This window comes from Ambystoma mexicanum, chromosome 10 (genome assembly GCF_040938575.1).
Source record: "Ambystoma mexicanum isolate Mex_15411 chromosome 10, UKY_AmexF1_1, whole genome shotgun sequence".
Lineage (NCBI taxonomy): Eukaryota > Metazoa > Chordata > Amphibia > Caudata > Ambystomatidae > Ambystoma > Ambystoma mexicanum.
In genome coordinates this window covers 247,405,286-247,429,189 of record NC_090932.1, presented here as the reverse complement: position 1 = coordinate 247,429,189, position 23,904 = coordinate 247,405,286, and positions in this window count along the sequence as shown.

The following is a 23,904-nucleotide window of genomic DNA, read 5'->3' as shown; positions in this document are numbered from 1 at the left end:
ACAATTGCCATAGACAATAATGGGCGAGGCTGTGAAGTGGTAGGAGACACCATTATGGTAAAAGAAACCACAACAAACTTTCAAACAAATGTTCCCTTTGTCCAAACAAGCCATCCAGTGTACAAATGGTCCTGCAGCTCAATATGTAATGTACGCCAGCAATCATTCAAATCTTTACAACAATTCTTTAATGACTATTTGAAACTAAAAGACAAAAGTAGAATCAAAACTTTACAAACTATAGACTCCTGACAAGTATGCATCCACACTAGACTACAAGGACATTAATTAGCCTGCATTTCAGGAACTGCTTGCAAAAGCACCTTCCATCACATCAAAATGTTAGCAACACACCATTCGGCTGTACAAAACCTTATCCATAGATTGTACGATGGAAAAGGTCCTGCTCTATAACTACAACAATTAAATACAAATCTCCTACAAGGAGTAGCCAAAGAACTGCTTCGAGAAATAGAACACATCCAAAGTCAAAGTTTCGGAACTGAAGTTGACTTAAAAAATGCAGTAACTTTAGAAAACATTGGCAACAACGCTAGAAACACCGACCTCCTTACAAACGCATACAAACAAGAAATAGCAAAGTTTCAAAACGCTTCTGCTGGAATACTCAACAAAGTATGTGTCTGTTTTCTTAGAACCTTTTATAAAAAGAGAAGAAATATATAGATATGGCCGACAAAATACAGTACAATGTGGAATCCCAATGGTTCCAATTAGCTTTCTATCTAATAGCAGAAAATAAATACAAAATAACTGACCCCTCAATAGTTTGCACATACTGTAATACAAAGCTTGACAATATCCAAATGCCACCAGTAGCTATCACTAATAACTTAGAAATATTTCCACTTCCAAAAGCTCTCCAACAACTTAACTTGTATGAGAGCATCAAAATCCAAACAGTACACCAATTTCAAGCTATAATACGCCTTCAACCCAAAACTGCCAAATTGTCTCCATTCAACTTACTAAAAGGCATTGTTGGCAAAGTAGGGTATTGCCATTAGATCTTAAAGAAAATGTAGAAACGCTAGGGCCTAATTCACAGAAGCATTACATAATGGAAAAACCCTTTGGAAAACACTAACAGGCCGATTCATGGAATTAATGTGCGCTGAAAATTTCCGTGCAAGCGTGCGAATCGCAGTGCAAGTGCGAAAATCGCAGCGAAACCCACGCACAGCGATTCATGGAAGTCCGTGCGCGTGTAAATCCATGGATGTGTGCTAAAATCATGCGTGGCGCATGCTGGCACACACGTCTCCAAACAGCATGTGCTACGAGCACAGCGAAAGTGCACATAGCGCAGCACACACAACAAAAGTAGGCGTAACACGGGGCGTAACACGCAGAATGGGGAACAACACGTGAAAATGTGGGCATCACGGGGGAAGAACAGGAGGCAAATACACGGAACACCCACACGCGCGCCTACAACACGTATTAATGGAATCGAACGGGGCTCATGCGTGCACCAAAAAAGACGCGCTAATCTGGAAACACGTACGCCAGCAGGAAGCAGGCGTACGTGGACCCGCGCAGCATAAAAGTGCGCGCAAACAACAAACAAGCTCAGACGCTAAGATGAATATACCGTTCCGCGCAGAAGTGGTCGTGGGATACCACAGGAGGAGGAGGAGGATAGTCAGGGCCAGAACTTTTACACCCAAAACCAGCCTTTTTGGGATGCCTGATGACCAGGTGTATGGGAGGTACAGGTTTCCACCTCACATAATACTCGACCTGGTGAGTGAGTGGGAGGATGACCTCACATCACCCACCATGTGCTCCTGTTACGCTCACCTGGTGTCCACGGGGGCGTTGATCTGGACCGGCCTGATGTTACTTCTTCCAGTGATACTCTGAGCGCCGAGATGACGGAGTGGACCGGGCCACCCAGCTTGGTCTGTGTGGCTCGTATGAATACTCTTCTGTAATGCAGAAAGGGGAATTAACCACCTGTGAGGTTTAATCTTAACCCCACCTTCTCCCCATGAATTACTTTGGGACTCCTTTAGATTATCACCTGATAATTTGGAAAGATGAACTCTCCATCTTGTTTCAAGTGCAGGGGCGCGTAGATGACCAGTTGCCTCACTGGTGTGGAAAGTTGGCGAGTTGCAGACGGTGTTGACTCCGTAGGGGTAATAGTTATTAAGAGTTCAAAACGTCTGGAATTCACTCTGTCCAATTCCCCTTGGTTGCCCTTATAGATCTGGAAAGAGTTCACGTGTCAACCAGAGATGCGCAGATAAGTGTTTATAAAAGTTGTTTTGGAAATAAGAGGGAAGCTTGTTCTAATCTGTGGTCTTTTCCCTTTTTAGGGATCCATTAGGAGGAAGAACATTGGATTGAAGCGTTTACCGCAACCGGTTAAGTCTGTAGCGGAATGTTTCCCCATAGGGGCCGGGGTGCGGTGGATATGCGGAAGAGGTCGCGCCGACCCGAGATTAGGTGAGTATCCCCGGTGATTTCAAGTAAGTCTTAATATTTGCCTTTGTTGTCTTAGATAACTCTCTGTTGCTCACCTTATTGTTATTATGTCCATAGGTGATGAAGAGCGGCCGCAAACTGAAGATGCGCGTGATGGAATGCTGAAAATGGCAACAGGTGAGTTCAGCACGGCGTTGCAGGAGGCGCGGCAAGAGCGACTAATGGATTCTTTCTTCCAGGTCCAAGTCGGGAAGATGCAGGATTCAGGTGAGTATGAATAAACTCTTGCTCTAACCTTTCCTTCTGCTTTCCTTGCAGGGTTCAGGAGCTCCGGAGTGTAGACGGGCGTGGCAGAAGACTGGAAGCTGCTGCAGGCACGGTGAGCGTTATGCTGCTACTGCAGAATAACGCGAAGCACGTGTGGCTGTCCGGGCGTGGCTTAAATAGCTTTGGAAGAAGCCCCAGGTAAGTATTCTTCCACTGCCCCACCCAGGTAAGAAAATAGTCCCTGCATTAAAATAGTCCCTCCTAAGCCTCATTTGGCTTAGGTGTTCTGCAGCATGGTCTGCATCAGGTGAGTAAGCAGCATGGTCTGCTTTAGGTAAGTTATCATAAATGAGCCTGGCGCCTATGGCGCCAGGACTGACTTTGTTCTTATGAGCCTGGCGCCAAAGGCGCCAGGACTGCACCCAAACAGCCCCTACCTGGGGCTTTTGGTTATGCTCCAAATGGCGTGATGCCTGCTTCCGGGGCTGCTGGGCCTGGTCTGGTTTCCCGGGGGCAGGCATCATGACAGCACTCCCCCTCAAGGCCCCTCCCAAAGTTGTTCCTCTCCTTGGCCGTGGTTTGTCTGGAAATTCCCGGTGGAACCTCTTCACCAAACGAGGTGCATGTACGTGGTCACTAGGTTCCCAAGACCTTTCCTGCGGACCATAACCTTTCCAGTCAATTAGGTAAAAGTGTTTAGATCTCACTCTTTTTGAGTCCAAAATATTCTTGATTTCGTATTCGGGTTCTCCGTCTATGAGGATAGGTTCAGGAGGGTCGGTTAGCCTAGTTCCCGGTTGCACTGGTTTTAAAAGAGACACGTGGAAGATGGGATGGATTTGCATATGAGCAGGTAGTTCCAACTCGACAGCCACCGGGTTAATAATGGCTTTGATGAAGTAAGGCCCCAAATACCTGGGATTAAAGGTCAGTTTTCCTTTGAGAGGAAGGTGCTTAGTAGGTAACCACACTTGGTCCCCTATCTGGTAGTGTGGTGCTTCTCTTCTAAGCTGATCAGCGTTTTTCTTGTATTTTTCCTTGGCCTTTCGTAAATGTTCTGTTGCTTCCTTAAAGGTTTGAGTAATGACTGTGTGAAGATGATCTACTGCGGGCATCTCTAAATGCTGGGGTGAATCCAAATCCGAGGTTCGGGGATGATGTCCGTATATGGTAAAAAAGGGACTGTGCCCAATTCCTGAGTGTACTGAATTATTGTACGCATACTCAGCGATCCATAGGGTGTCCTTCCAATTGCCTTCAGACTGATGTAGCATACAGCGTAAATATTGTTCGAGAGTCTGATTAGTTCTCTCTGTTTGGCCGTCGGTCTGGGGGTGGTGGCTAGTGGAAAGCCTGACATCTATTTGTGCCAGTTGGCAGCATTTTTTCCAGAAATGCGAGATGAATTGACTTCCTCGGTCTGAAATTAACACAGATGGAAAACCGTGTAGACAAACAATGTTTTCAAGGAATTCCTTGGCCAGGGTTGAGGCTGAGGGTATCCCTTTTAAGGGAATAAAGTGGGCCATTTTAGAAAAAAGGTCCACTATTTCTAGGATAGTATTGAAACCGTTACACGGGGGTAGATCCGTGATAAAGTCTAATGACAAGGTGTGCCAAGGAATCGGTGGGATGTCCATAGGCTGTAATAGCCCAGCTGGTTTTCTTTTATGACTTTTGTTTTGGGCGCAGATGCCACAAGATAGGACAAATGACTTAATATCTTTTCGCCAGGTGGGCCACCAGAAGTGTTTCTTGATTTTAGCTTCGGTCTTTGTAATACCGGGGTGTCCCTCTAGTAACGTATCGTGATAATGAGAGATGACTAGTTCTTGTAGTTCTTTTTGTGGCAGAAATAGACGTCCTCGGTAATAGGGTAGTTCATTGGTGATGCAGAAATCTGGGCCTTTCTTGGCCCAATCTTGTAAGGCTTGCGGATCAAAGAGCTGCCGGACAATCCCTTGAATGTCTTCCAGTGTCTGTACTGAAGTTATACCAAGAATTCTGTGGTCAGGGATTATGGGTACAGGTTCCAGGGTCACTTCAGTCTCTCCCATTCCTATTCGGGATAAGGCGTCCGCTTTCCCATTTTTACAACCGGGCCGATAAGTTATTACAAAATCAAATTCGGCAAAAAACAATGCCCAATGGAGTTGACGTGAAGACTGGGCTTTGGCTGTTTTTATATATTGTAAATTTTGATGATCGGTGATAACCGTGATGGTGTGCCTGGCTCCGAGTAGATAGTGTCGCCAAGCTTTGAAGGCGGACTTGATAGCTAACAGCTCCTTATCAGTAATGGCATAGTTTAATTCAGGAGCCGAGAACTTTTTTGACCAAAAGGCCACTGGGTGAATCTGGTTTGTTTCGGGATCTTTTTGAGAAAGGACGGCTCCCATTGCTAAACTGGATGCATCAGTCTCCACTATATACGGGAGTTCAGGACGTGGGTGTCTTAGGATCGGTGCAGATGTGAATTTGGCCTTTAATTCTTGAAAGGCGCTATCAGCTTCGTCTGTCCATACAAAGCGTTTGTTTTTTCTCAAGAGTGCTGTGATGGGATGAACAATCTGCGAAAAGTCTGGAATTAACCTGCGGTAGAAGTTGGCAAAACCAAGCATGCTCTGTACCCCTTTGACAGAGCTTGGCGAAGGCCATTTGAGAATTGCGTCTACTTTTCGTGTATCCATCCTGATTCCTCCCGGGGTTAGAATGAATCCTAGAAATTCCACTTCAGTGGTGTGGAAAACGCATTTCTCCAATTTGGCATATAGTTTGTACTGGCGTAGCTTTTCTAACACTGCTCGGACGTGCTTGATATGATCAGATTCTGATGAGGTGTATACTAAGATGTCATCAATATAAACGACGACACAAACATCGATAAATTCTCTAAGGACATCGTTCATGAAGAACTGGAAGGCTGCCGGCGCGTTGCATAATCCAAAAGGCATCACTTGGTACTCAAATAATCCATACTTCGTGCGAAAAGCAGTTTTCCACTCGTCGCCTTCTTTGACTCGTACCAAATGATACGCCCCCCGGAGGTCTAGTTTAGTATATATGCGGGCTTCTTTTACTTGGTCAAGTAATTCCGGAATTAAAGGCAACGGATACCGATTCTTAATGGTTATTTGGTTCAGTGCGCGATAGTCTATGCACGTTCTGAGGTCGCCTTCCTTTTTTGGCACGAAGAACAAAGCAGAAGATGCTGGGGATTTAGATGGGCGAATAAAACCGTTAGCAAGGTATTGGTCCAGGTATTGACGTAAATGAAGATTTTCGGGCTCCGTAAGGGCAGAGATCCTGCTGCAGGGAGGTTGTGCGCCTGGTATGAGGTCTATTTGACAGTCATATGATCTGTGTGGGGGCAATGTATTTGCCTGTTCTTTTTGGAAGACGTCTTGAAACTCTAGATACTCTGTAGGTAGTTGTATGGTAGCTGGAGTTACTGAAGCCAGGACCGTGTTCTGAGATTTTCTTGGGTAACAGGTGTGCGCACATTCTGGGAAGGTAATTCTCTTCTCTCGCCAATCGATACTAGGATTATGTTTTTCCAACCAAGGTATCCCCAGTATTACTTGAAACTGCGGAGCCTTGATTAAATCAAACACCAAAGTCTCTCGGTGCCCATCCTGCACCAGCAATGTCATTTCTGTGGTGGAGTGAGTTACGGGGCTTGAGGCAATTTCCGTTCCATCAACTGTGGTAATGACATCTAGAGTGGGTTTCTGGGCGAGAGGCAGGTTCATCCTGGAGGCCAGTTCACTGTCCACGTAGTTTCCTGTGGCTCCGCTATCTACGTACGCTTTTACCGCGTGCATCCGAGATGGCTGTTCCGGATCTACGAGGATCATTGGAATGGTGAAATGCGAGGTCTGAGTGTCCTTCTTCGAGCTCGGCAAGCGGACCTCTACGCTTGTCGGGCGGGATCGTTTCCCGAGTCAGAGTTTTTATCCGCAGCTCCCACCACCTTTTTGGGCGGTTTTATGGGGCAGTTCAGCAAAAAATGACCGGAATTCCCGCAATATAGGCATAGCTGCATTTGTCGCCTTCTATCTCTTTCTTTCTGAGTTAAGGGTCCTCTCACCCCTCCAATTTGCATGGGTTCTGAAGTCTCTGCCCCTTTGGGGCTGGTATGAGTTCTGACCAAGACTCTGTTTTCAAATCTGGCTTTATCGGCCTTCCTATTTTGAAGTCTATGATCAAGTTGGACCACCAAATTTATATATTCGGTACAATCTTGAAGCGGGTTCACGATCTGGGCCAAGACATCTTTGAGTTCTCCTCGAAGCCCTCGATGGAACAATGTGATTCTTTTAACTTCTGGCCATTCAGTTTCCACTGTTAATCTGTTAAAGGTTGCAATGTAGGAAAGAAGATCCTGATTCCCCTGTCGTAGGGATAAGAGTTCGTTATCCAGGGCCTGACCCTGGGAGTGTCGAGCAAATAGTCTTTCCAGGCTTGTTTGAAATCCCTGGAAATCCCGAACAATGGGGTCATCTTGATTAACTAGAGGAATGGACCAGTCTGCTGCGCTGCTGCTGAGGTATGACAGCACAAAGGCTACCTTGGCTTGATCATTCGGAAAGGCTGCAGGTCTGCATAAGAAGTGTAAGCGGCACTGATTCATGAATACGGCAAACATTTTTGGGTCTCCGGTAAAACGTTCGGGTGGAGCCAATGGAACGGCCCATGGTAAGTGTATTTGAACAGGGTTGCTCGATGACACAGGAGCTGGACCTGCCCCCAGGCCAGGCAGTGGCGTTTTCCCAGCTTGATTTTGCAATAACTGTCTGGCTAGGTCATCCGTTCGTTCTTTCGAAACTATCAGCTCCCTCCTAAGGGCATTAGTTTCCTGGCGGGCGGCATGCACTTCAGCCCTTAGCTCCCTTAATAATTGGGTTAATTGATCCGTCTCTGAGGTTTCCATAATGCCCAGGTGGCTTGTTGTGGGTAGGCTTCGCATTCTGTTACGCTCACCTGTTGTCCACGGGGGCGTTGATCTGGACCGGCCTGATGTTACTTCTTCCAGTGATACTCTGAGCGCCGAGATGACGGAGTGGACCGGGCCACCCAGCTTGGTCTGTGTGGCTCGTATGAATACTCTTCTGTAATGCAGAAAGGGGAATTAACCACCTGTGAGGTTTAAGCTTAACCCCACCTTCTCCCCATGAATTACTTTGGGACTCCTTTAGATTCTCACCTGATAATCTGGAAAGATGAACTCTCCATCCTGCTTCAAGTGCAGGGGTGCGTAGATGACCAGTTGCCTCACTGGTGTGGAAAGTTGGCGAGTTGCAGACGGTGTTGACTCCGTAGGGGTAATAGTTATAAAGAGTTCAAAACGTCTGGAATTCACTCTGTCCAATTCCCCTTGGTTGCCCTTATAGATCTGGAAAGAGTTCACGTGTCAACCAGAGATGCGCAGATAAGTGTTTATAAAAGTTGTTTTGGAAATAAGAGGGAAGCTTGTTCTAATCTGTGGTCTTTTCCCTTTTTAGGGATCCATTAGGAGGAAGAACATTGGATTGAAGCGTTTACCGCAACCGGTTAAGTCTGTAGCGGAATGTTTCCCCATAGGGGCCGGGGTGCGGCGGATATGCGGAAGAGGTCGCGCCGACCCAAGATTAGGTGAGTATCCCCGGTGATTTCAAGTAAGTTTTAATATTTGCCTTTGTTGTCTTAGATAACTCTCTGTTGCTCACCTTATTGTTATTATGTCCATAGGTGATGAAGAGCGGCCGCGAACTGAAGATGCGCGTGACGGAATGCTGAAAATGGCAACAGGTGAGTTCAGCGCGGCGTTGCAGGAGGTGCGGCAAGAGCGACTAATGGATTCTTTCTTCCAGGTCCAAGTCGGGAAGATGCAGGATTCAGGTGAGTATGAATAAACTCTTGCTCTAACCTTTCCTTCTGCTTTCCTTGCAGGGTTCAGGAGCTCCGGAGTGTAGACGGGTGTGGCAGAAGACTGGAAGCTGCTGCAGGCACGGTGAGCTTTACGCTGCTACTGCAGAATAACGCGAAGCACGTGTGGCTGTCCGGGCGTGACTTAAATAGCTTTGGAAGAAGTCCCAGGTAAGTATTCTTCCACTGCTCCACCCAGGTAAGAAATTAGTCCCTGCATTTAAATAGTCCCTCCTAAGCCTCATTTGGCTTAGGTGTCCATGCAGCATGGTCTGCATCAGGTGAGTAAGCAGCATGGTCTGGTTTAGGTAAGTTATCATAAATGAGCCTGGCGCCTATGGCGCCAGGACTAACTTTGTTCTTATGAGCCTGGCGCCAAACTGGGGCTTTTGGGCATGCTCCAAATGGCGTAATGCCTGCTTCCGGGGCTGCTGGGCCTGGTCTGGTTTCCCAGGGGCAGGCATCATGACAGCTCCCAAGCAATGAGCCCCTTGGAAAAGGTGCTCAATGTACTGCACTTCTTGGCTACTGGTTCATTTCAGCGGAAAAGTGCCATAGTGGGGGGGGTGTCACAGGCCATGCAGTCACGCTGCCTGCACCAGGTGTTGGCCATCATGACTGCATGCCCATCAGTCCGCAGGCACATATACCTGCCAAGAACACCTGCAGAAAGGCAGGCTGTCGTCCAGGATTTTTACAGGGTGGCACACTTCCCCAAAGTGCTAGGTGCCATTGACTGCACCCATGTGGCTCTACGCCCTCCCAGGGCAACTGAGCACATCTACAGAAACTGCAAGCACTGGCATTCCATCAACGTGCAGGTAGTATGTGATGCCAAGGGAATCATCACCTCAGTATATGCCAACTATCCAGGGTCCACCCATGACAGTTTCATTTACAGAATGTCAACCCTAAACCGGGACCTAGAAGGTGGGCGGCATGGCGATACATGGCTGCTTGGTGAGTATAAATGCCCCTGCACATGCATGCATGTCAGATACTGAGTAGTGTCACAATCCCACTAATGATACCCATCATCACCTCCCCAGGGGACAGTGCCCACCCTCTAAGCACCCACATGATGACGCCGATTCGGAACCCCACCACACCACCCGAGGTAAGATACAACACAGCCCATATTGCAACCCGGGACATAGTGGAGCGCACATTCGGAGTGCTCAAGTCACGCTTTTGTTCCCTTGACCGCTCTGATGGGCAGCTGCTATACGCGCCCCCAGTAGTGTGCAGGATCATAGTGGCAGCATGTGTCCTGCACAATGTTGCAACACGCCAGGGCCTGCCAGTGGACATTGTGGTGCCCCCACATCCCCAACCACATGCACGGCCGCTGTTCATGGGAGGTGAAAGGGCACGTGGTGAGACAGCCCGTATGCAGCTGGTGGCTAATTACTTCACCTAAAATCACACCCCTGTGGAGTGCACACAGCCCTGGCACATACCAGCTGACAATCAATGATGATGACATAAGGGACAGTCAACTGTCACAACCATACCAGCCTGAGATTGGTCACCTGGAAGTGTTACATTGTGTGCATCCCTACCTACCCAAAGACAACCAATGCTGTGTCACAAAAAGACACACATTTATTCTGCATGAATGACTACCCACTTGCAAAATACAACATGAAAATAGCGCCATGTCATCCAACCCCTCCCCATCTCCTCCACCCAACACACCATGGCATGTCCTGCAATGTGAAAGCAAACAAAGGAATGCACAGCACATGACACAAGTGTCACAAAGTGCACTGTCCCAAATGGAAACAGGCCACAGACAATATGCTCCCAGTAATCAATAACAAACAGCACACATGACGAAATACTTACCAGCAGCACAATACAGCAACACAGCATGAAACATTGTCAAAATATGACAGTACAAACTTAAAGTAATGTAAGTCATACAACCTCAATAAGCCAGCACATCGACCCCTTCCAACTCCAGAGTGTTGCTGTCAGGCATATGTGTCAGTGTACTGCATACAACATGAACTGCATCTGCAAAGGCGACGGCCTTGTGAAGACATGAAGAAGGTACCTGCGGATAAAGAGGAAGACACGGATGCACAAGCACATTTCAATACACCATGCAGTGTTCAATACAAAAACAAACCCCACTAGGGATGTCGACACAGTTATGACTACAGACTGCCCACACAGCTCATGGGAGCCCAATGTCACTGTGTAAGTCACTGTCACTTGGTCACACCCTTTGCAAGTCCATGGAAACGGGAAGCAGGAGGGGTGTGTGTGTCAGGAACCCAAGCATCTAACCCAAACACAGGACAAGCCTGCATGTGACCAGCCGGAATACACAGTGGATGACCACGGAAGCCACACAAGGCAACTCACTGTAAAAACATTTTTTTTAAAAAATAAAAAAATGGCCATGTGAGGGTCAGGGGGGGAGGCCACCCAGGAGGTCCGAGGACAGGGTGCACACCAACACCCACCTGTGTGGATGTTGTGAAAAAAACACCTCCATGGGCTCATGGCCTGCACGGCTACGCTACTGTGGGAGAAGTGCTGCTGTCGCTCTCATCACCACCTGCATCTCCATCAGGAGGTGGTGGTGCTATCGGAGGCAGCCCACGCAAAGCCCTGGTATGGCCCTCCATGACAGCAAGCATGTGGGTGTGGAAGGTCTCGTTCTGGAGGATGATAGTACGGAGATCCCCATGCAGCACCTGACGGGTTGCCTGCATTTCTGCACGCATGGCCTCCCGTGATGCCCGGATCTCCTCCCGAGTTGCTGCAGCTCAGCTGAGAGCGAACGTGTGAGCCTCTCCAGCTGCTGCTCTGTCCTCAAATTTGTGGAAGCCTCAAGTTCAACAAGAGTCTCCCTGAGGTTATGGAGTTCTACCCTCAGGGCTTCCCTGTGGCCCTGTGACTCTATAGAAATGGCTTCCCGCAGAGTCTCCAGTGCCGCCCGTCGGTCCCTGTTGGAGGCCAACATGTCTTCCCTGTGTGATTGGCAAATGGAGTCTGTTGCCTGCTGTTGTTGCTCCATCTGCCTTTCAGGGGGGATAATGGAAGTGGCCACCCTCACCATTGCCTGAGCCATCATTTTAACTGATGCTGCCTGTTGGGTTGTCATATCGTACATGGAGTTTTCCCATACAGTATTGCCTGGTGGCGTACGGCCACCGCGTCGGCGGGCACCACACCTGTTCGGGGCAAGGCGATCTGCACCTTGCTGTGCTGGCACTGCCTGAGGCTGCAGGACTGCATTCCCCCTCTGATCTGCTGGCCCAGGAACAGGATCAGATGTTGTGGAGTGTGACCCTGCATCCGTAACCGCCAAAGGCGGACTTACCAACACTGACATCCCCATAGAGGGTTCTACCCCTGGTGCAGGTGGGTTGGACAGAACAGAATCCCTGCCATAAACACTCTCCTGTGACGGCACATAAGTCTCATCATCCGATTCAGCACCTGAATAGAGGTCTGGGGAGGTGCACCCAGAGACACCCCTGGACAGTATGGTCTGCAGTAAGATTGGGTTTTCACCCACCACCACACCACGTCCCCCACTGGTGCCCGGTCGTTCCTGAGATTCCTCCTGGGTCTGCACCATCTCCTCAACCTCAACAGCATCAAGTGCGTCATCACCTGCAAAAACATGAAAGACAAAAAATAGAAACAGGCATTAGCACCATAGCACACACATAGGCCTGACAAGCCAGAGATCCAGTACATGATTTACACATGTCCCACATGACTATAACCCTGGCATGCATGCACTGTCCCTGAGTTGGAAGGGGAGGCAAAAAGCAGACACTGATGACACCAAGATGGGAAAGCAACACATTTACTGCATGCTGGGTAGCACTGGCATCACACATTAGCCTGTGAGTGGCATGTCCAATACACATACATGACACATGGCAGCACACAGATGGCATGTAGCATAGCCATGGTACATTTGACAAGTACAGCCATATGTCAGTGAATGAGTACTGTCAGCCATCCATGTGAGATGGACATGATGAGATGAAAAATGCTACATAGCGTGACAAAATACGCATGTGCCACTCACTGCAACACAACCAGTGTACAAGAATACAATGATTGCATGCAGATGTACACATCAATGGTTGGTCACTTAAACTTGACAGGAAACAACTATCATGTACCACATACAAACAGGCACCAAAAATCAATGTGAGCAGGCCAATAATCAATCAGCCTGAATGGTCTAATCATACACATAACAAGGTAACAAATGTGGGCCAATGTGGGGTGTAATCAATGACAGAAGCATGTCACATATGTGACAATAGGGCTGAAATATGTGTTGCAAAAGTGGGAGAATTGAAACAATCAGCCTGAATGAACACTAAAAAATTCTGAACAATGTTGTTGCAAGATGACAGTTCAAGGGCAACTGCAGTAATGTGGCGCTAAATGGCTACTCTGTGCAGAAGGGATACTGTCATACCCATATCCAAGGCCGGTGAATGTTTTGGAGGAAGCACATGGGTGACCCATACCACTCAGGTGCACACACCCTCACCTGGCACTCAATCAGAACCTGTCACCCACACAACATACACATGAATTACACACACATGCATGGGCACTCACCGGACAATGCGTCGTAATCTGGTAGGTCTCCCACGCCTTGGATCTGTTCCTCTGTGACGAAGGTTCCAGCAACAGACTCATGTTCAGTGAGTTGGTTGTCCTCTTGTGGAGACCCACCGCCAGTCACCAGAGTAGAAGCATGATTTGAGGCCAGCTTGTTCTTTGCTCTGCGTTTCAGGTCATTCCGCCGCGTTCATCAGCTGAGCGCCTCACAAATCCAAGGGCACTAGTGATGTCTGCGATGGTCTGCCAGTGTGCCTTACGTTGACCAGGTGTGGTCTTGCACCCTGCAGTCACCACCATTTTGCGGCTATGTGCCGACACATAGGCCACTAGTGCATCAAGTTCGGAGTCATTAAAGCTAGGCTTCCTTGACGTGCCGGAGTGTGTAGCCGTGTCTGGGGTCTCAGCCTGTAGTGTCAGAGCACCCTTCTTCCTCTTTTTCAAAGGTGGTGCGGATTCTGAGTGGCTTACGCCGCTCTGGTCAGTAGGGGCAGAAGCGCCGGTGGACTGGGTACTAGGAGTGTGCGAATGCACAATGACCATAGATCTTGGTGCAGGCATTGGCTGCAGGGTGATGTTGGCAGGGGCAACGTCTGTTTGATGGACCGGGATCAACACTGTCCCAGCTGGGAGACTCAGAGGTGGGGTGGATTGAGCTGCAGCTGCCCCTGCAGCCTCCCCACCCTGCCGACTTGAGGCAGCAGATGATCTATCTGCCCCAGATCCAGGTGGCCTGGTGACACCAACTTGTACCGCCACACGTGGCGTAGACTTGCTGACCTGGAAGTCAGCCTGGGAGTCATCCTGTGCCGGTTCAGGTGCCACAATGGACTGGTCCAACAAGGGTTGAGCTGGGATGGTGTCAGCTACGTTTCCCACAACCATGGGGGGGGCATGGGTGTCCCTGATTTCTCCTCCACACATGCGGTTCGAGGGGCACCCTGCAAATCCTGGCCACGTCCCCTACCGCGCCCACCACACCCACCTTTTGGAGGTCGGCCACCTTTGCCTCCCTTACCGCTTGGTCGCCTCCCAAACATGGTACTGATGTTGTTGTGCGTATGGGAGTAGCAATAAACGATTGTCCTGGGCAATTGGGGGTCAAAGTGGTAGGGTACTAGATGAAATTTGTACCCTAGTGCTCTAGCAAGGCTGTCTGTGAGCCCTGGGGGACGATGACGGATCACACAATGCACAGGAACCCCAAAAACAAAAAATAATGTGCACACAACCCCTCATAGACCACGTGCGTGGAAAAATGAACCCGCACTACGCTGTGGCACCCAGAAACACAAAAATAAGCATATGCGTGTTACACGCAACCTGCAATGACCTCTGAAGGGATACGCAACACACGGGGCAAGCACAATTGGTAAATACGTGCGCGACTCACCATCTGCCTGGAAAAAGAACTTGAAAAAGACGTGCATGTGCGCGTTGGCAACACCCCCGCCAAAAGAAGAATTGTACGCTGTCTGAGGAGACAGGACAAAAGAAAAAGTGAACGCTGTTTGAGGAAACAGGCCCAACAAAAAAAATGAACGCTGTCAGAGGTAAAAGGGAGTACGAACTTGAAACGCTGTGAAGTAATCGCGTGTGAACTGACAAGAAGTACAGAATTCACCCACTCGCTCTCCACGAAAAGCACGTACAAGGAAATGGCGTCCTACAGGTACCTTTTAATCCGGCCCACACGTACAACGTCACTTACGCGTGTACGCGCTAAGGCCCTTTCCTCCAATTACACGAGCTGACACTCGGACGTGCAGTTTTTGCACGTGTACGATGAACATGCACCCGTGTTGTGGGAAACGCCGTTGCGCGTCACGTCACAGACACGTAGGCCCTTTCCTCGGATTACATGCATTCACACGCGGATGTGCTGTTTTTTCACATGCCCAGAACCACTATGCCCACGTCACGAGGGAAATGCCTGTGCGCGTAACATCACAGACGCGCTTACCCGCTAAGGGCCTTTCCTCGAATTACACGCAGACGTGCAAGATTTTCACGTGCCAAATCACTCCGTATCAAGCTGGCCATGCAACAACACAGGGAGGACCACTCTCCTGCCCAGAAGGCTGAATTACTGCCCCCCAGACCTCCGAGCACGATCCCACCTGCCATCTGCTGCTGCCTGCCTGCCTGCTGCCCACGTGCCCTGCTATTTGCTGCCTGCACATCATCCATCTGCAGGGGTGCAGTTGTTGTGACCACCCCTGCTGGAACTGAAGACTCCCAACTGGGATACCATCACTCCACAGCCGAGCCCCAGGACCCAGTTGCCCACCCACACCTGCCTCTGGGGTTGCCATGTTGGGCACACCACCATCTGGCACCACTGGCAACGCCCAGCCAGAGAGGCAGAGGGCCACCAGCTTCAGTGCCAGGGAAGTTGGTGTCCTGGTGGAGGAAGTCCTGGGGCAGTATGATGCCCTCTTTGGAAGTTCTCAAGCTGACTATGAAGACGGACCAGGATCTGGATGGACATCGTGACTGCCATCAACGAGGAAGGGGTGGCAGTCCGCGACATCAAACATGTCAAGAAGCGCTGGGAGGACTTCAGGTCCAGGACCCTCGACAAGGCCCGGAGCCTCTTGAAGGCAGCGGATGCCAGGGGGCGCCAGGGCCCCCTCTCCGACCACCAAATGAGGGTCCTGGAACGCATATGCCCAGCGCTCCACGTCCAGGTCCTTGAGAGGCAGACCAGTCTGGAGTCGAGCGGTAAGTGTACATGCATACTGATTGGACGCTGTGTGTGTCGTGGTGTGCCAATAGTGTGCAGATTGCACATGTGTTTTTGTAGGGCCATGTATGGATGTGTATGTACAGGGGTGTGAGGCTGACACAGGCGAGTCCTCTCATGTGTGAGACACATGTTTGAATTACTGTGTATGTACGTTGGCATGGTTGTGGTGTCACACATGGATGTTGGTTCCAGCTGCATGTTTCTGCACTGTGTACATGTGCATGTGTGTGTATTTGACAAGTGTGCAACTGTGATGCAACATGGATGCATGTGACACTGATATGTAGAAGGCTGAATGCCAGATGTGACATGGATGGCGATCTCATCACTGCGACAGTTGGTGGAGATGTACACATGCATGTAAGTGTGGTGGCGTTTGTGCATGTCTTGTGCACTCCCTTTGTTTGATGTGATGCCAGGCTCACCTTCGGCTGCTCATGCTGTTGTATGTGTATGGATGGTGCTGCCTGGTGCGATATTGCTGTGGAATTGCTCATGTGTGTGAGTTCAAATGACATGTGTGTTGGGGATTGTGATGCCATGTCTGAAGTTTGACACTGCCACTCATGTCATGAGTGTATCAGTCCATTGTACAGTGCCCTGATGCATGTGTCCTATCTCTCCCTTTCTGCAGCATCAACTGATGAAGAGGGCGGAGAGGGTGCTTACTGTGGAGCAAGGCGGCAGGAATCGCACCGCCAGCCGGAGACGCAAGGCCTGGCTCCCCTCCCAGGTTGTCATCTCGTCAGGGAGTGAGGAGTCTGGTGCCGTGTCCCAGGCTGCATTTGCCGAGGATAGGTCCAAAAGGCGGAGGTCGGAGTTGGACTCCTCGGCAGCAGAAGGGGCAGCTGAGACCCACAGGGTCTGATGGAGGAAGATGGCACGGAGTCATCCAGTTTGGTGGGGGGTTTGGTGGAGGATGAGGCAGTGGAAGGGACAGACACGGGGTCTGGAGGTGGGGATTCCACTGGTGCTAGTGGTGCAGTGCAGGGGCAGGGTCAGGAGGCAGCACAGGCCGCCGCAGAGGTGCCTGTGTGTAATCCTGTGACTGCATCATCCTGCACCAGCAGGGATGCCTACGTCCAGACCCGTTTTCAGAAGGGGATCCGCTTCCAACAACTGGCCTTCCTCTCCCTGCGGACGTGGCTATCCGGGACCGGGTTGAGCCTGTCCTGAGTGGGAAGGCGTTGCGTCAACGGGGCATGCGAGGTGACCTGCAGTGTTTTCGTGAGGACACTGCACGTCATCTCGAATGCCTCGTTGACCACGTTGACATACTGGGATGGGTCACCAGGGCCGGATTCCTCTGTTTGCTGGACCTTTTTCAAACCCCCTCCTCACCTGAACCCCCTATGCGCCAGTCGTCCTCCATGCCATCTTCCCACCCATGTATCACCTGGGTACCCAGTGGAGCTGCCTCTGACCCTGCGGCAAGGCTGGCGGAGGACACATCCCTGCCACAGTCTCGAGTCGGACGTCCAGAAGGGGTGGCCACCTCAACAACTGCACCCCAGCCGGAGGAGGATGTACAGGCAGCAAGAGCCAGGGCACAGGCACAGCAGCAGCAGCAACAAGGTGGGAGCCATGATGGCTCGGGGCCTTCAACATCGGAGGGGCAGGCATCGGCCAGAGGGCAGGAGGACCCAGGATTGGAAGTGTCTTCTGTGTGGCAGCGGTTGGGCCAGGCCATAGATGCGGAGCGGCAGCGGGCGGAAGAGGCACGGCTCACAATGGTCAGGGCGGAGAACTCCATGCGGAGGGCTCTGAGGCGGGCCGAGTGCCTCAAGGCAATTCGCAGGGAGTTGGAGGTCCACATGTCATCGTCCCTGCAAACCCTCGGGGCCATGGAAGAGGATCGCCTCCGGGACATCGAGCAGGAGTTTGATGATGCCCTGGCCCGGGAAATCGGGAAGTGAGCCGTCGGACTAGCCCGCTGCCATTGTAAATCGTTTTTAGAGTTAGGTTTCCTTTACCCTTTCCTTTGATTTGTGGTGAATGGACTATGCCACACACATTTGTATATAGTTTTTTTTATTAGGTAGTTTCTTAGGTAGGTTTCATTTCTTTCGTTGGGCTCATGGACCCTTGACAATGGATTGTACATAGTTCGACAATGGATTTATTTGAACTTTTTATTTGATTTTGAACATGGATTCATGGATTTTTCTTTTGGACAATGGATTGTACATAGTTGGACAATGGAATATTTTGAACTTTTTCTTTTGATTTCACCATGGATCAATGGATTTTTCTTTTTACGTTTCCTTTGGATTTGCGTTGGCGGAGGGAGACTTTGGAATTTTTTTCTTTCGGATTTCTTTGGAATTGGTTATACTTTTCATTTACTCATCTTTTGCACATGCTTTTCATTTCATATTTGCTATTTTGTTATGCTTTCATTTCATTGCTTTATTTTTGTACATAATACATTTTCATATTTTAGTTCCATGTGTGGGATTTGCTCATTGGGTTAATGCATGTGAAAATGTGGGTTTACACAATCAATGCCAACCAGTGTGTGTGTGTGACGGACATGTGTTGATTGACATTGTTGACTTTTGGTTTGTGGCTTGAGATAGGCATGTCAGCGTAGGGTGGATTGGGAAATCATTGCGTCTCAAGAATGGGGTGGCGTGCTGTGATATTTTGGTGTAGAAGTGGGCCATGATTGTGCATCTTTATTTCATGCAGGGGGGACATGAGTGGGGGCCTGCTGGCAGGTGCCCTTCACTGCTGGGGGGTGGGGGTGCAGGGGGACATGGGTGGGACATGATTGGGGGCCTGCTGGCAGGTGCCCCTCACTGCTGGGGGGTGGGGGTGCAGGGGGACATGAGTAGGACATGAGTGGGGGCCTGCTGGTAGGTGTCCCTCACTGCTGGGGGGTGGGGGTGCTGGAGGACATGAGTGGGGCATGAGTGGGGGCCTGGTGGCAGGTGCCCCTCACTGCAGGGGGTGGGGTGCTGGGGGACATGAGTGGGGGCCTGCTGGCTGGTGCCCCTCACTGCTGGGGGGTGGGGGTGCTGGGGACATGAGTGGGGGCCTGCTGGCAGGTGCCCCTCACTGCTGGGGGGTGGGGGTGCAGGGGGACATGAGTGGTACATGAGTGGGGGCCTGCTGGCAGGTGCCCCTCACTGCTGGGGGGTGGGGGTGCTGGTGGACATGAGTGGGGGCCTGCTGGCAGGTGCCCCTCACTGTTCGGGGGTGGGGGGTCCTGGGGGACATGAGTGGGACATGAGTGGGGGCCTGCTGGCAGGTGCCCCTCACTGCTGGGGGTGGGGGTGCTGGGGGACATGAGTGGGACATGAGTGGGGGCCTGCTGGCAGGTGCCCCTCATTGCAGGGGGGCGGGGGCGCTGGGGGACATGAGTGGGGCCTGCTGGCAGGTGCCCCTCACTGCTGGGGGGTGGGGGTGCTGGGGGACATGAGTGGGGGCCTGCTGGCAGGTGCCCCTCACTGTTGGGGGGTGGGGGTGCAGGGGGACATGAGTGGTACATGAGTGGGGGCCTGCTGGCAGGTGCCCCTCACTGCTGGGGGCTGGGGGTGCTGGGGGACATGAGTGGGGGCCTGCTGGCAGGTGCCCCTCACTGCTGGGGGGTGCGGGTGCTGGGGGACATGAGTGGGGGCCTGCTGGCAGGTGTCCCTCACTGCTGGGGGGTGAGGGTGCAGGGGGACATGAGTGGGGGCCTGCTGGCAGGTGCCCCTCACTGCTGGGGGTGGGGGTGCAGGGGGACATAAGTGGGGGCCTGCTGGCAGGTGCCCCTCACTGCTGGGGGGTGGGGGTGCTGGGGGACATGAGTGGGGGCCTGCTGGCAGGTGCCCCTTACTGCTGTGGGGTGGGAGTGCAGGGGGACATGAGTGGTACATGAGTGGGGGCCTGCTGGCAGGTGCCCCTCACTGATGGGGGTGGGGGTGCTGGGGGACATGAGTGGGGGCCTGCTGGCAGGTACCCCTCACTGCTGGGGGGTGGGGGTGCTGGGGGACATGAGTGGGACATGATTGGGGGCCTGCTGGCAGATGCCCCTCACTGCTGGGGGTGAGGGTGCTGGGGGACATGAGTTGGGGCCTGATGGCAGGTGCCCCTCACTGCTGGGGGCTGGGGGTCCTGGGAGACATGAGTGGGGGCCTGCTGGCAGGTGCCCCTCACTGCTGGGGGTAGGGGTGCTGGGGGACATGAGTGGGACATGAGTGGGGGCCTGCTGGCAGGTGCCCCTCACTGCTGGGGGGTGGGGGTGCTGGGGGACATGAGTGGGGGCATGCTGGCAGGTGCCCCTCACTGCTGGGGGGTGAGAGTGCAGGGGGACATAAGTGGGGGCCTGCTGGCAGGTGCCCCTCACTGCTGGGGGTTGGGGTGCTGGGGGACATGAGTAGGACATGAGTGGGGGCCTGCTGGTAGGTGTCCCTCACTGCTGGGGGCTGGGGGTGCTGGAGGACATGAGTGGGGCATGAGTGGGGGCCTGGTGGCAGGTGCCCCTCACTGCAGGGGGTGGGGGTGCTGGGGGACATGAGTGGGGGCCTGCTGGCTGGTGCCCCTCACTGCTGGGGGTGGGGGTGCTGGGGACATGAGTGGGGGCCTGCTGGCAGGTGCCCCTCACTGCTGGGGGGTGGGGGTGCAGGGGGACATGAGTGGTACATGAGTGGGGGCCTGCTGGCAGGTGCCCCACACTGCTGGGGGGTGGGGGTGCTGGTGGACATGAGTGGGGGCCTGCTGGCAGGTGCCCCTCACTGCTCAGGGGTGGGGGGTCCTGGGGGACATGAGTGGGACATGAGTGGGGGCCTGCTGGCAGGTGCCTCTCACTGCTGGGGGGTGGGGGTGCTGGGGGACATGAGTGGGACATGAGTGGGGGCCTGCTGGCAGGTGTCCCTCACTGCAGGGGGCGGGGGCGCTGGGGGACATGAGTGGGGCCTGCTGGCAGGTGCCCCTCACTGCTGGGGGTTGGGGGTGCTGGGGGACATGAGTGGGGGCCTGCTGGCAGGTGTCCCTCACTGCAGGGGGGCGGGGGCGCTGGGGGACATGAGTGGGGCCTGCTGGCAGGTGCCCCTCACTGCTGGGGGTTGGGGGTGCTGGGGGACATGAGTGGGGGCCTGCTGGCAGGTGCCCCTCACTGCTGGGGGGTGCGGGTGCTGGGGGACATGAGTGGGGGCCTGCTGGCAGGTGCCCCTCACTGCTGGGGGGGGTGCAGGGGGACATAAGTGGGGGCCTGCTGGCAGGTGCCCCTCACTGCTGGGGGGTGGGGGTGCTGGGGGACATGAGTGGGGGCCTGCTGGCAGGTGCCCCTTACTGCTGTGGGGTGGGAGTGCAGGGGGACATGAGTGGTACATGAGTGGGGGCCTGCTGGCAGGTGCCCCTCACTGATGGGGGTGGGGGTGCTGGGGGACATGAGTGGGGGCCTGCTGGCAGGTACCTCTCACTGCTGGGGGGTGGGGGTGCTGGGGGACATGAGTGGGACATGATTGGGGGCCTGCTGGCAGATGCCCCTCACTGCTGGGGGTGGGCGTGCTGGGGGACATGAGTGGGGGCCTGATGGCAGGTGCCCCTCACTGCTGGGGGCTGGGGGGCTGGGGGACATGAGTGGGGGCCTGCTGGCAGGTGCCCCTCACTGCTGGGGGTAGGTGTGCTGGGGGACATGAGTGGGACATGAGTGGGGGCCTGCTGGCAGGTGCCCCTCACTGCTGGGGGGTGGGGGTGCTGGGGGACATGAGTGGGGGCATGCTGGCAGGTGCCCCTCACTGCTGGGGGGTGAGAGTGCAGGGGGACATGAGTGGGGGCCTGATGGCAGGTGCCCCTCACTGCTGGGGGCTGGGGGTCCTGCGGACATGAGTGGGGGCCTGCTGGCAGGTGCCCCTCACTGCTGGGGGTAGGGGTGCTGGGGGCATGAGTGGGACATGAGTGGGGGCCTGCTGGGAGGTGCCCTTCACTGCTGGGGGGTGGGGGTGCTGGGGGACATGAGTGGGGGCATGCTGGCAGGTGCCCCTCACTGCTGGGGGGTGAGAGTGCAGGGGGACATGAGTGGGGGCCTGCTGGCAGGTGCCCCTCACTGCTGGGGGTGGGGGTGCAGGGGGACATGAGTGGGGGCCTGATGGCAGGTGCCCCTCACTGCTCGGGGGTGGGGGTGCTGGGGGACATGAGTGGGGGCCTGCTGGCAGGTGCCCCTCACTGATGGGGGGTGGGGGTGCAGGGGGACATGAGTAGGGGCCTGCTGGCAGGTGCCCCTCACTGCTGGGGGGTGGGGTGCTGGGGGACATGAGTGGGAGCCTGCTGGCAGGTGCCCCTCACTGCTGGGGGGTGGGGGTCCTGGGGGACATGAGTGGGACATGAGTGGGGGCCTGCTGGCAGGTGCCCCTCACTGCTGGGGGGTGGGGGTGCTGGGGGACATGAGTGGGGGCCTGCTGGCAGGTGCCCCTCACTGCTGGGACGTGGGGGTGCAGGGGGACATGAGTGGTACATGAGTGGGGGCCTGCTGGCAGGAGCCCCTCACTGCTGGGGGGTGGGGGTGCAGGGGGACATGAGTGGGGGCCTGCTGGCAGGAGCCCCTCACTGCTGGGGGGTGGGGGTGCTGGGGGACATGAGTGGGGGCCTGCTGGCAGGTGCCCCTCACTGCTGGGGGGTGAGGGTGCAGGGGGACATGAGTGGGGGCCTGCTGGCAGGTGCCTCTCACTGCTGGGGGGTGGGGGTGCTGGGGGACATGAGTGGGGGCCTGCTGGCAGGTGCCCTTCACTGCTGGGGGGTGCGGGTGCTGGGGGTCATGAGTGGGGGCCTGCTGGCAGGTGCCCCTCACTGCTGGGGGGTGAGGGTGCAGGGGGCATGAGTGGGGGCCTCCTGGCAGGTTTCCCTCACTGCTGGGGGTGGGGGTGCAGGGGGACATGAGTGGGGGCCTGCTGGCTGGTGCCCCTCACTGCTGGAGGGTGGGGGTGCTGGGGACATGAGTGGGGGCCTGCTGGCAGGTGCCCCTCACTGCTGTGGGGTGGGGGTGCAGGCGGACATGAGTGGTACATGAGTGGGGGCCTGCTGGCAGGTGCCCCTCACTGCTGGGGGGTGGGGGTGCTGGGGGACATGAGTGGGGGCCTGCTGGCAGGTACCCCTCACTGCTGGGGGCTGGGGGTCCTGGGGGACATGAGTGGGACACGGGTGGGGGCCTGCTGGCAGGTGCCCCTCACTGCTGGGGGTAGGGGTGCTGGGGGACATGAGTGGGACATGAGTGGGGGCCTGCTGGCAGGTGCCCCTCACTGCTGGGGGGTGGGGGTGCTGGGGGACATGAGTGGGGGCCTCCTGGCAGGTGCCCCTCACTGCTGGGGGGTGAGGGTGCAGGGGGACATGAGTCGGGGCCTGCTGGGAGGTGCCCCTCACTGCTGGGGGTGGGGGTGCAGGGGGACATGAGTGGGGGCCTGATGGCAGGTGCCCCTCACTGCTGGGGGATGGGGGTGCTGGGGGACATGAGTGGGGGCCTGCTGGCAGGTGCCCCTCACTGATAGGGGGTGGGGGTGCAGGGGGACATGAGTGGGGGCCTGCTGGCAGGTGCCCCTCACTGCTGGGGGGTGGGGTTGCTGGGGGACATGATTGGGAGCCTGCTGGCAGGTGCCCCTCACTGCTGGGGGGTGGGGGTCCTGGGGGACATGAGTGGGACATGAGTGGGGGCCTGCTGGCAGGTGCCCCTCACTGCCGGGGGTGGGGGTGCTGGGGGACATGTGTGGGGGCCTGCTGGCAGGTGCCCCTCACTGCTGGGGGTCCTGGGGGACATGAATGGGGGTCTGCTGGCAGGTGCCCCTCACTGCTGGGGGGTGGGGGTGCTGGGGGACATGAGTGGGGGCCTGCTGGCAGGTGCCCCTCACTGCTGGGGGGTGCGGGTGCTGGGGGACATGAGTGGGGGCCTGCTGGCAGGTGCCCCTCACTGCTGGGGGGTGAGGGTGCAGGGGAGGCCC